This window comes from Poecilia reticulata, linkage group LG22, assembly GCF_000633615.1.
Source record: "Poecilia reticulata strain Guanapo linkage group LG22, Guppy_female_1.0+MT, whole genome shotgun sequence".
NCBI lineage: Eukaryota > Metazoa > Chordata > Actinopteri > Cyprinodontiformes > Poeciliidae > Poecilia > Poecilia reticulata.
Window position 1 is genome coordinate 22,880,483 of NC_024352.1, and position 13,069 is coordinate 22,893,551.

The following is a 13,069-nucleotide window of genomic DNA, read 5'->3' on the forward strand; positions in this document are numbered from 1 at the left end:
TACATTGCTTGGCCAATCAGAGCTGCGGAGGAGCCCTGATTGAAGGAGCTCCACTCTCAGCATGGATTTAAACTTGTGTCTTTATTTACTTCAGCAAAGCTCAGTTTTTACCAAATTCTGTAGCTTTCGGTGTTCTTCTAAATCTGCTCCTTAGTCGCATCTTTTCGGGGTTGCTGCTGCCTCTAGTGGCGTGGGGGTGGTAACACAACTAATATAATTACATTACTAAATCAGAATACCGCAAAGTCTTTATTGTTTATTATTAATTTTTCCTTCTCTTAAGAATGTAGAGCTAATTAAATGATCTAAACAAGACCTTAAAGTGGTTCCAGTTTCTCTCGATGGCCAACCTGTTGAAACTGTGGCAGATTTTAAATACCTTGGGTCGTTCCTGGACAGTCAGATCAACTTTGCTGAAAACATTAACTATATTTTGAAGAACTGTTCTCAGAGACTCTACCTTTTAAGAAGACTTAGTGATCTTAGGGTGACCCAAAAAAAATATTTTATTTATCACTACAGAAGGGTTCAGTGAATGCGCATATGAAACTGGTGGGTTCGGTACCTCAAAAAAGGTTAAGAACCACTGCTCTAGAACAATGAATAGATTAATCAGTAACTGTGCAGCACAAACCGCACCAGTATGGCTCTAAATACATAAGTCTATATGTGTGTGTGTGTGTGTGTGTGTGTGTGTGTGTGTGTGTGTGTGTGTGTGTGTGTGTGTGTGTGTGTGTGTGTGTGTGTATCATACATAATATCAGACTAAGGTTGCAATATGAGAAACTCTGGGTCAGAGTTTCCTCTGTGTCAGATTCAGTGCTGATCAATATGGCTGTCATTCAGGGTGAGATGGGAGGCTTGATATGATGGCAGCACATATAACTCTTCATATCCCTCTCTATATTACTTACCAGCATCTACCATGTTACAGCATTGTCTGCCAATGCTTTTATTCTTATTTAGTTCTATATATGTACATAAATATATACAGTTTTAAATCCTCCCGACCCCACTAAGGGACAAGGGTGTATAGAAAATGGATGGATGGATAGTTTTAAATCAAAATCTGTTATTTACCAATCTATAAACTGATGCTGCTTCAAATAAATATCATGGTAATTACTTTTTTTTCTAGTTTTTGGTTTAAACATTCTGACATTTTAAAGATTAACTGCCTGTCTTCCTCGACAGAAAGCGAGACAGGTATCATTCAAAAGGTAATATTTAAAATAACTTCCTTTTTTAAAAAATTAGGCACCATGTGTATGTGTACGTATATTTAAGTATTGCATGTTAAACATTATTTATGCCCTTCCTAGTAATCAGTGGAAAAGTCTTTGTCGGCATTTTTAAGATTCTGTTCTGTTGACCTCCATATTTCTTTTTTGCAAATCAACATTTTAGATGGCCTCCTGGCCATAACTCCTAATCTTTATTTCCCTCCACAGATTCCTGGACTCGATTTGGTGAGAAACAAAGTCACATTTACTGACATCAATAAGTGCAAATTTTGCGAAATTCCTTCCAAATATTTCTAAACGTAGCACCACAAAATCTGTTATTTTGATTGCAAAAGATCACAAAATCAATCGCAAAACCCTGCAGGGTTTTTTTAAGATATAAAATGACCACCAGCATTCAGACAAGACTTCTACTAAACATGACATTCCAGGTTCATATAAAGATGTTTCTGGAAAAAATGGTCTGTTTTGACAAATCCAAGAGGTTCGTTAAGAACATTTTAAAGCTACTTAAAGGTGAGATTTAACGTCTTCTTTTCACTACATGGTCTAAATATAAACCTTGCTCTAGTCTCACTCAGAAACAATCCAAATGTTATTTTCTGTATTTCCATTAGTGCTGGTGTGTGCCAAGCTGAAGCAGATGCTATAGTGTAATTTAAGGTGGATGGGAGCATATGGGGCTTTTGAATACTGGAGACGGTGACAGCTGAAGAAGTGTCACCTGCCCTCCTCTCTATTTATGTCTCGCTGTGCTCCACTGACGTATGCAGCCAAGCCGGTGGTCTTCTCAGGGAAAACTGACCCATGACATCCCTGCCTCTTCCCTCATGCGCTACATATTACAGATTCACCCTGTATTCCTACAGCAAGCCTCCCCTCTTGTGGAAAATTCAGAGGGAAACAAAAAACCCTTTTGTCACCTGACTCCATATGTGCAGAGAGACGAAACAGCTGCATCGTCGTGACTCGGAAACTGCTACGAGGTTGTGCACCTGCAGCTAACGGAGTGAATAAAAGAGCAAACCATATGTTGCTGAAGGTTGTGTGAGACCACACAATTTGGAGTTCAAAACTCTTGACTCTGGGAAAGATAATCAAGCTTGAAAATAAATGTGGGGTTTGCAGCTGATAACTACCAGCTGCTGTGCATTGATTACAGCATTTTTTCCCCCAAATTTTTCTGGATGTTTTAAAAATCTGATGTGCATTTTGATTAGGTTGGAGATGCTTAACAGCTCCAAAGGAACAGGACATATCAGGCAGTTTGGGGAAACATTAAAGTGATGTTGCTGCAGCAGTTTTGGTTGATTTAGATGGAGCTGCCTGCTAGTAAAGACTGCTGTTCCCTCTTTGTGACTTTGACTTGCTCCTGTGTGAGTAAACAGACATTTGGGTCACCATATGGTTCTGTGTGTTTATTCCACTCAAGGCACCAGTCAACACAGGGTGGGCTTTTATTAAAGAGTTGTAATGAGTGAAAGCCATCATAAGCCAGCTCGATTATTGATTAGCGATGAAGAGTTCTCCGAGGCGACGCGCTTTGATCCTCAGATAAGGTTTTGCAAAGGGAGGCTCAACTTGCTCTGCTTAGAGAGATCCAGGCTGCACCAACATCCCAGATTGGTTTAGCAATTCAGATCACAGATTAAAGTCTAAAACCTAACAGACTGTCGTTGCAGTTTAGGAGAACTTTCAAAAAATGTAATCAGATTCAAGGAAACTCAACATAAACACACAATAAATATAAATATAGCATACTTTAAAATTTTAAAAACAAGAAAAAAAAAAGCCACAAACTTATAGTATCCTCATTAGAACAAAATTTAAAAAACAATATTAAAACTGGTTTTATTCTGCTTAATTTTATATTCAACAACATGTTTGACGTCCAAACGGCACAAAAAAACTAAATAGATGTAAAATTACAATAGATCGTAAAACTTATGCTCTGACAAGAAGTATTACTTTTATACAACTGAGCATCTGGTGTTTTTGGTTAAAAAAAAGCTTTTTCATCACTGAGTATCTAGAAAAGTACCAAGAAATTGTTCTTAAGCCAGAGCACCATTACCTGAAAATAATATTACAGACAAAAGTGAAAAGTATGTTGGAGTAAATCACATAAAATGACTGTAAAATGAATCAATATTTGTGGTTGTAGCAAGACATAATTTGAGAAAGTTCAAAAGACATTAGATATGCCTCTCCTGCAGCAGGATAAAACATATTAACGTCCCAGTCAGATGATGGAGGGACGAAGCACAATTCCAACCCACAGCTGTATCGCGTGGCCTCGGTACCTGACACTTACGTCAATAAAAGCCAAAAGTAGCTGACATCCAGATCCAAACTATAGATTACACAGTAATGAACGTACAGTCTCTGAAACCCAGCATTTAAATTTAAACGTAAAAGAAAAAGTGATGCATCGAAACAGTGAAAAGGAAAACACTGTAAGAACTCACTTTTTACACTCTTTTCATAAATTAAAAAATTAGACACAAGCTTTTATGTCACATACATCTGAATGCAAGTTAATTTATTTCTCTGTAGATGACATTTCAGCTCTGTAAGACTAACTTACAAGAGTTTGAGCATAACTACCTCTTTATCTGCAAATGTTGAAAATGAATCAGTTTGTTTCGTGATTTATTTCTGATTTAACAGAGATGCTCAAATCTCAAGTATCAATTCCTTATCAACTGAAATAAACTGAACTGGATAGTTTTTAATATTATTTTCTAAATCAACATTGAAAGTTTTAGTTCTGAATTCCAAATAAAATAAAGATGCTCAAATATAAGCTATTAACTACAAAACATTGAACAGGGCAATGTGGATTAAGTCAGTGAATGAGTGCTGAACTTCTCAATGAAAGGAACAGGAAGAGCTTTTATTTTGGTACTTCAAGCAGGAAGTATAGCTTATCAGCAAGAGAATAATGGAAGTAAATTAAGCTCAGTTTGCTCTGAAGTGATGCAAAGTCATTTAATTAACTTTATTTGAAGACTAATAGTGGCTAATAATCAAGCTCCTCACTTTTACAATAAAAAACATCCATAGCAGCTGCAGTCTGAAGCTTACATACCGACTATCGGTACTAAGACTTGAGATTCAAACCACAAGTCCAGGTGAAATCTAAACATTTTTAGGGCACAAGTATAAGTTGAGCCTAAAGTCTTTATTTTTGCAACTTTAGAGTCGTAAAACATGAGTTTCTCTTTGGGTAGGACATGTTTCAAGTTTTTTATATGTCTCCAAGTAGGCAAATTGTGTGACCTTCTCTTTAAAACAAACTAGAATTAAACTAAGCTGCATTACAGCCACAGACCTCAATGAATTTTAGTTTAGTTTAGTTAGATAAGACAACAATGTAGCGCATCATTGAGAAGTAGAGAAAAATAATGTGGTTTCCAAACTTCATTCATCCATTTTTTGTACACCCTTGTCCCTTAGTGGGTCAGGAGCTGCTGGTGCCTCTCCAGCTAATGATCCGGGCAAGAGGCGGGTTTCACCCTGGACAGGTCGCCAGTCTGTCGCAGGGCAACACAGAGACACACAGGACAAACAACCATGCACACACACACTCACACCTAGGGACAATTTAGAGAGACCAATTAACCTGACAGTCATGTTTTTGGACTGTGGGAGGAAACCGGAGTACCCGGAGAAAACCCACCATGCACAGGGAGAACATGCAAACTCCATNACCCACCATGCACAGGGAGAACATGCAAACTCCATGCAGAAAGACCGGGGCCGGGAATCGAACCCAGAACCTTCTTGCTGCAAGGCAACAGCTCTACCAACTGCTCCACTGTGCAGCCCGGTTTCCAAACTTGTTTCTAAAAATGAAAAGTTTGCCTGCCACATTAAATTTCAGTGAAACACATTGAAGTTTGTGTGCGTCACATGTCAAAACGGGAAAATGTTCGCTGTGTATGAATACTTTTGGCAGACGTCGAACAGGGAACCCGTCCACAAAGCAATGATTCACCACGTCAAAACAGCCAGACGACTTACAGCAGAGTTTCTTCAGGGCAAAATCAAACCCTCCCCCAGAAAGCAGCTAACAAGAAGGCAATCAGACAGAATAATGGAGTGGTAACAAAATGGGCTTTCAATCTGAAAATTAGGCTGGACGGGGCGACTCCACCATTAGGACCGCAGCCTTAGACTCAGAAATATGACACAGAGGCTGTGGTGCTAGAACATCAGACAGAATAAAGCCATTATAAAAGGCTTGTATTTATATGCTGATCAGAGGCCTGACTCTAACACACAAATGATTTGTTTTTCTGGGTTCGAGATATTGAACTGTGCTGTTTGTACAGAGTGCTTTTAACTCTGCATCTGGATGAGATGCAACAAAGACCAAAGAGGAATACGAGCCGCTGAGGACGATCAGAGATGCACCGTCCTGTTTATCCCTACGAGGGCAATTATTCAAGTTCAAAGCACTTTACACAATACAGCTTTTTATTTCATGTGACTCAAGATTGGAGACTCATTTTGTGATGATTTATTACATTTTCTTTATATCTTTATGTCTTTTTGCACCTATTTTATGATTTCACTACATAAGCAACTGTTTAACGTGCTGCTTTTTTATTTGCTGCTTTTTGTTACAGCATTAAATGTATAAATATCTGATTATATGATCCGATTTCAGAAGATATTAAAACCTATATATCCACCTTTATTTTTATTTCACCAAACACACTTTTATCTACATGTATTATTTGATATGTTATTAAAACCTGCTAAACATGTCAGCATGGATGATTACTGCAAAATATTTCACTTGATATTTCATGTGATTGAAATATAAATAAAAATGAAATAAAAAAACCTGTTTGGTTCTATTAGTCTTTCTCTGCTGTTTTCTTTGTCACAGCCTGACATGAGGAAATGGAAAAAATCGGAGCTTTCACTCATTTCTACAGCCAATTTAATTGTTTTAACAAACTGAAAAAGGTTGAACTTTTCTACTCTTGCCCACCACTCCAGTGGCTTTTACATCCATAAATGTATTTGTACTAATAAAGACACACCCACACAGATGGAGGTCTGATTATCCTGTAAAATGTGGAAGCATTTTGTTTTCAGCTTTTAAGATTTTCCAGATCAGCAGCACAACTTATGCGAATGACAGACTTTTTCACTCTGCAAAAAATATAATCAAACAAAAATTAAAATATAAATGATTTGTATAACTTTAAATTAAACATACACATGGGAATTATCTGTATATTTAATTCCGATTAAATGTCTGCAGGAGATTATTGAACATGTAGGATAGGGTTGTCGAGCTCTTTTTAATTTTGGATCATATCAAGTTAATAAATGACCTCAAAGGACACCTTGTGGAAGAATATATTGATAAAATTACCCACCAACAAACTGTTAGAATATTAACAAATGTCTGCTATGAAAGAAAACCTTAAATAGTATCGAAAATCTTTTCAAACTGATGTCATTTCGCAATATACAAATAAAAACAAACTTGATTTGATTGGTAAGATAAGATAAAATAAGGTGAGATTAAATAATATTTTATCTTGAAATAAGATAAAGTTGGATTAATAAATAATAAATGGTCATAGCAAAAAGTGGACATAAGAAAATAAGAGTGAAAATTTAAAAATAGCAGAATTAAAAAAACAGTACAGTGTAGAATGATAAACCAGAAATATAAATATTTCTTGTTAAATATCGAAATGCAGCTCTGTAAAAAAATAAGAGCCCATTTAAAATGATCAGCTTATCTGATTTTAATGTTTATTGGTATATTTGAGTAAAATGTTTTACTCTGTGAACTACTGACAAAGTATTTATTTGCAGAAAATGAAAAATGTTCAAATTGGCAAAAAAGACGAAGTGCTTTATGACCTCAAATAATGAAAGAAAACAAGTTCATATTCATTTAGAAACAACAAAACTAATGTTTTAACTCAGGAAAAGTTCAGGAATCGATATTTGGTGGAATAACAATCAGGGTTTCAATGGGGTTCAGGGCAGTGAGCTCTTAATTTTTTGTTTCCAGAGCTGTATATCCAAAAAACGCAGATCTTGAACAAATATTAAAGCACACAAAGGACCACATAAATAAATATGGTGGGCTGGAATTGGCCTGTGGGCCTTGAGTTTTACATCAGTAACATCCTTTTGATAGATTCCTGGTAATGCTGGAAACAAACTTTTAAAATTACAATGGAAATAACATGTATGAAAATAAAAACAATCAACAAACACAATATTGCTTCATTTTTTATTTATTTATACGGTCAAATCAAATTGTAAAACAAGTTTTGTTAATCAAATAGTTAATTTTGGACAATTTAAAAGGAAGGCCAGTGCTGCTGTAGTTTCAAACAGGCGTCACTAGCGTCGAACCCTGAATGACAACCAAAGTAAACCTGATTTCACTGGCGAGAAGGCGAGAAGGCGAGAAGGCGGAGTCACCCCATCACTGGTGACCTGAGCACAGTGAAAGAAAGGCTGAAAAGCCTTTATGAAACACATATTACAACTGCCACACACATGACTGCATGCACATGCAGTTCAAGGTTCATTTCAATGCAAATAAGTCTCTGCCCTTCTTCTCAGAGGAGTTCCTGCCAGATTGCATTTTCTCTACATGATGTGGAAGATCTGGATTTTAATTTGAGCTTTTCAAGCAGAAACAGGGAGCTGCAACAACGTGCAGAGGTTTGCTTTATTTTGCAACCTGTGCAAAAGAGTTTTGTTACATTTAGGCTTTGTTCATTGTGAGAGGTGTAAGTATTTTATAGAAACAGCATCATGCATGTTTGATTGTTTCCTTTCAAAGAGCATTTATTTGCTTATCCTGATGTCAGATCCATTCTTTCCCATAGCCTTAAAAATGAAGCTTTATTCTTTTGAGCCCTGAAAGAAAGGAAGCTCTTCACTTCATAGATTGCACCCAATTTAATGAGTCCGTTATCACCCATTAATTAAAGCTTATGCTTCTGGAAATAGGCCTGGCCAGCAACGGCCATGGATGTGAAATTGACCCAAATACATCAAGATGAGTTTCCATTTTTTACCTCTTTAATCATCTTTTATCAACAGAGGCCCATCAGTGAACCATCATGTCATCTTTCACACTTATTCCCAGAGAGATGTGGATCGCTCGGTTAATATGAAAACAGAAGTTTTGGAGGGAGCATTCACATCAAGCCCTGTTTAGTTCACTTTAATTGAAGTTTAGTTCGTTTGCTTAGAAGGTCCGGTTCGTTTGGAGAGGTGTGAATGCTCAACCGAAATCTGATGCGGCCCAAAAAAGTGAAGCCTCAGGAAGTAGGTCTCAGTTTCATTAAAGTGAATTATGGTGAGGTTTGAATGCATATGTGGATGCAATGGGATCGGAGTCTGCTCCAAAAGCAGGAAGCGGATTAAAGCACAAGGCATTCTGGGTAAATACAACCAAAGCAAAAGTGTGAGTCTCACACTAGTGGGAGAAACTGCTTGTGGGCCTTTAAGAAAGACAAAAGAGAAATCCTACAACAGCAAAAGCCTCATGCTACTTTTATTTATTTATTTCAAGCAAGTTTTTAAAGACAAGAAAATAATCAGTGTCAGTGGGACAAGAGAAAACATGCGAAAACATAACCAAGAACACAAATAATTAGCCTACTACTATTTTTCTGTCTGAAAAAGAGTAGGAAGAAGTGAACAAGTATTTTATCTTACCCCTTATCTCATTTTAATGAAATGTATTACTTACAAACTCAACAATTATCAGAAATGTATTATTAAAAGCATGCTATGGATGTGCCACATACTGTGCTAGAACATCTTAGGAGATTTTTGTGTTGTTTCCTTCGGTAATTCTTGTCGCAGCGCCCCCACAGGTGAGGAGGGGAACAGGTTTCTGAAAGGGTTTGGATTGTTTGACCCAGTTCAGTGTGAAAGAGAACTGCACCATCTGAAAACTTAACAGACGTTGCAATTTTGGTCCACAATCAAACCGAGTCTACCAGACGATCGGGTGCGAAGACCCTCTAAATATAGGAGAGCACACAGTGTTCATGGAGCTGCGGCTCGTCAGCATGGTGTGGGTTGGGGAGTGAGTGTATACGGAGCGGGTTATTTGAGGTCAGAACTGATGGAGTGGTCTTCCTCAGAGACAAGCAGCAGCCCTGAAGGATTGACACTCTGTGACACGTCTCTCCGACAGCCTGATTAGTCACCTCTTTGATGCAGCAGTGCATATTAAGGCACTTAACTGACTCTTGCCAGCTTAACAGGGCTGAATAAGACGAATGCAAATTCTCCCGTCATTTGAATGATGTACAAAAACACTGTCTTCAATTGGATTCGGATGTGCTGCAGATGTGTTTGACTGTCTGTGAGCACCTGTCAGTACTCCAAAGAGCAACATCAAGTGTAGTCAGGTGAGCGTTTGAATTTAGTCGAAGTTCAGGGAACATTAGCAATATTGCATTTCCTCGGTGTGAAGTTCTATTTTATATATTTTTTACAACCTCAGGTGAGTTGACAGACGCCTCCCTACCTCAAATCTGCCGTCAGAGGAACTGCTTTATTAGTGTATTATTGCCCCAACAGGATGGGAAAGACCTGTAGAACAAAGAGTAGAAAAGAATAAGGGAGATATATTCTAGATATTCTGTGAAAATTTTAGAAAATATGATTTGTGTTTCGCTCATTTTAGGGAATGCATGGTTAAACTAAATGATGCTATGAGACTATGAGACTGAAGTATATGTTACAAACATGTTAACATGCGAAGTTGCTGGTTTTTCATTTTTTTCTGTACATTATTTTTATCCAAATGGTTTCTACATTTAGTTATATTCAAATCAACAATGAAACTATCTATCTAAAGCTTTGTGCACCGTTCTGTTCATTCAGAGTTAGCATTGTTATGTTTTATGTTATACATTTTATCCAGGATTGTGAGTTTTCTTTTTCTGTAACATTTAACTGATTCACTGTTGGAAATAAGCATTTTCATCATTACACCAGTTTGTGTCAGTTATGATGTTCCTTCCTATGATTAAAGGTAAGAGGTAGCTGAACAGATTTGTCTTATAGATTTGCTAAATTGTACCCAACATGACATCACTTGTTACCTTATTAGTCCTGAAACTAAACATACGAACTTGATAGAAATGAAATTTGTTATGGAAACTATTCAACGTAATGTGCATTTTTAAATACCAAGAAATCCTGGGTCTCAGAGATATAAATGTGTCTGATGTCTGATGTTAATGCCACAACAAGAAAATAAAATTTTGTCTATTTTGTCTGTTATGTAAAGCACTGAAAGGATTTTCCACAATATATTTTACTAAAAGATCAGTGTCACTGCTATACAAAAAGCTCAAACTTTCACCAAGCTGCTGCACCTGCATATTAAAGAAACTTTGTTATAAAGTTTGCAAACTTTCTGCAGCTTTCTAAGTGTCTGCGGTTGAAGAAAGTATTTTAAATGATCACAACATTTAACATTCCTGAGGCCAGGGCACCAGCTTTTCAAATGTTTTTTTTTCCTTTGGTGCACACGGCCTTTACTTTGCACATCTCTGGGGATTTTACAAGACTGAAGTCACCCGAAGATCCCACCGAATGGACCGCCACCAGGTTTTGAGATAAGCCAAGCGCAGTTGAAGCCCCTTAGCTCTTGACGTCTGATCAGCAGCCACACCATCAGTGGAGCTGTATCTGTTCGACAGCAGCAGCAGCCCCCCTATCTCTCCGCCTCCTCCTCCCCTCCAGGTGCTCTTTGACTGAAATAATTGAGGTAGGGAGGTGGTGGGAGGTTAATGAAGCACTCCCAACACACAACTGACCTTTCCCCAGCCGGCGCGCAAATCATCGCAGCACAGTTTTTTGGACATTTTTAAATGAAAGCCTTTAAATAATTTATCTAACTATAGTTCCCGGAAGGCCCTTCATTAGAAATTGGCTGTGACATTTCCCTCCTCCCCCCAGCCTCTCATACTTACTGCCTCACATCCAGTCCAAGAATATCACTGTTGATTTCTCTTGGCTTTGTCTTCCTCTCATGTCATCTCTCTCTTTTTCTCTCTCTCCATCTCTTTATGAGACTTGCAGCATTAAAGACTGGGATCTCTCTTATATTCTAAGTATGACGTGGAAACAACAGCCAGGCATAGAAACACAGTATCCACTTAAAATTATTTTTATTCTTAACATCTGTTACGTGATGATTTACTATGTATCAGGTTTCAAGGAGAAAATAGCTCTGTTTAGTCCACTTTAATCAAACTCTAGTAGGTTTACATGAAAAGTCCAGTTCGTTTGTGGAGGTGTGAGTGAGCAATCAAACCAAAAATGCAAACTCCTGGTTAAAAATCTGGGGCTAAGTTCGGTTGAAATTAACTGTGGTACACTTTTAATGCATTTGTGAATGCAAGCAAACCAGAGTATGCACAAAAAGCAGGAAGTGGACAACAACACAGGGCCTCGACAGAGCTGTGCAGAAACGAATGTCTGCAAAACTTAATGAACTGAAGGAACACTGGAAAGAAAAAAGTTTCTCACAATGGTCTGAGAAACTCTTACTGTATAAAGGGGGGTGTAGTTAGATTTTTTTATGAATGTATTGCAGTGACGTGCGGTCATGGAAAAATAATAATAAAATCATTTATATTGCTATTTTCACCCTGCGGTTTGTACTATGAAGTACCTATTTTTTTACTTAGCTTAACTAATTCTGATGATTTTTTTCTTAAAAATAGCTGGATTTTCGCAATTTCCCTTTCAAATGCTCAGAAGCGAAGCCAGCAGTGAGCTGAGCCTCACCTGGGATTGAGCAACTTCTCGCTGACTGGCTGCCTTTCTATGAGAGCATGTTCCTCCTGTCTGTACACCGGCAATAAAATGGCTAAAAAACATTTAATATATGGACTGATTTTCCATAATTTAGCTTATGTATTTAATGTACAGTGTTTTTTTGTCATTAACTGTGTGTGTATCGTGTTTAGTGTGCGGAGGAGCGATCAGAAACGGCAGAGAACAGACTCGCCGCTGGGGGCGCTCATTAGCCCAGATATTGTGACCACAGCTGCAGAGTAAGACACAGTGAGCTAGCCATGGAGCTAGCATACAGTAAATAAGTAAAGTACAGTGATATATGTGTTTTCTCTTCTCTTTCGACGCCAACATGAAAGACTACATTTCTACACTTAAACAGTTTTCTAAAGTGGATTTTCAATTGAAGCAGGAGATAATAACTAAAGGAAGACCAACACCGGAGCTGAAAGTTTTGCTTMGAGACAGTTTGATGATTCTCAAACGGAGTAGAAAAGACATGCCGAGGATAGACTTGGCTTTGGATGAACGGATATTTTTGTGCAGAATTAGCGGTGCATGGATTTCATTGATACGTAAAGGTAAGACAGCAATACGATGTTTTTGTTTATTATTTTTTTTAATGAAATGTGCATTTTGTGCGCTACAGTTTGTATGTCTAAATAATTCAGTAAAGTAGAAGCGGTAGCTAATCTACCACAGCAATTATTTATTAATAAAACATTAAGCCTAAAAGATACTGCAACAACAGACTAAATGTTCTGTTCTGTGTGCAAAATTCTTGAATGTTTTTTTTTTTTTTTTTTGGTGTTAAATCCTAAAACATGAAGTGGCATTGTTGTCAGTTGCTATGGCAACGAGTCTGCGTGTAGTTTGATGAGTGCACAGAGAGAGAAAGTGCTTTCTCGCTCTTCTCTTTCCCTTTGCTGTGGATCATAGCACGAAATTAATACCTACATTTCTAAATTTCACTGAGTTAACGCGGCTATGGATTAATG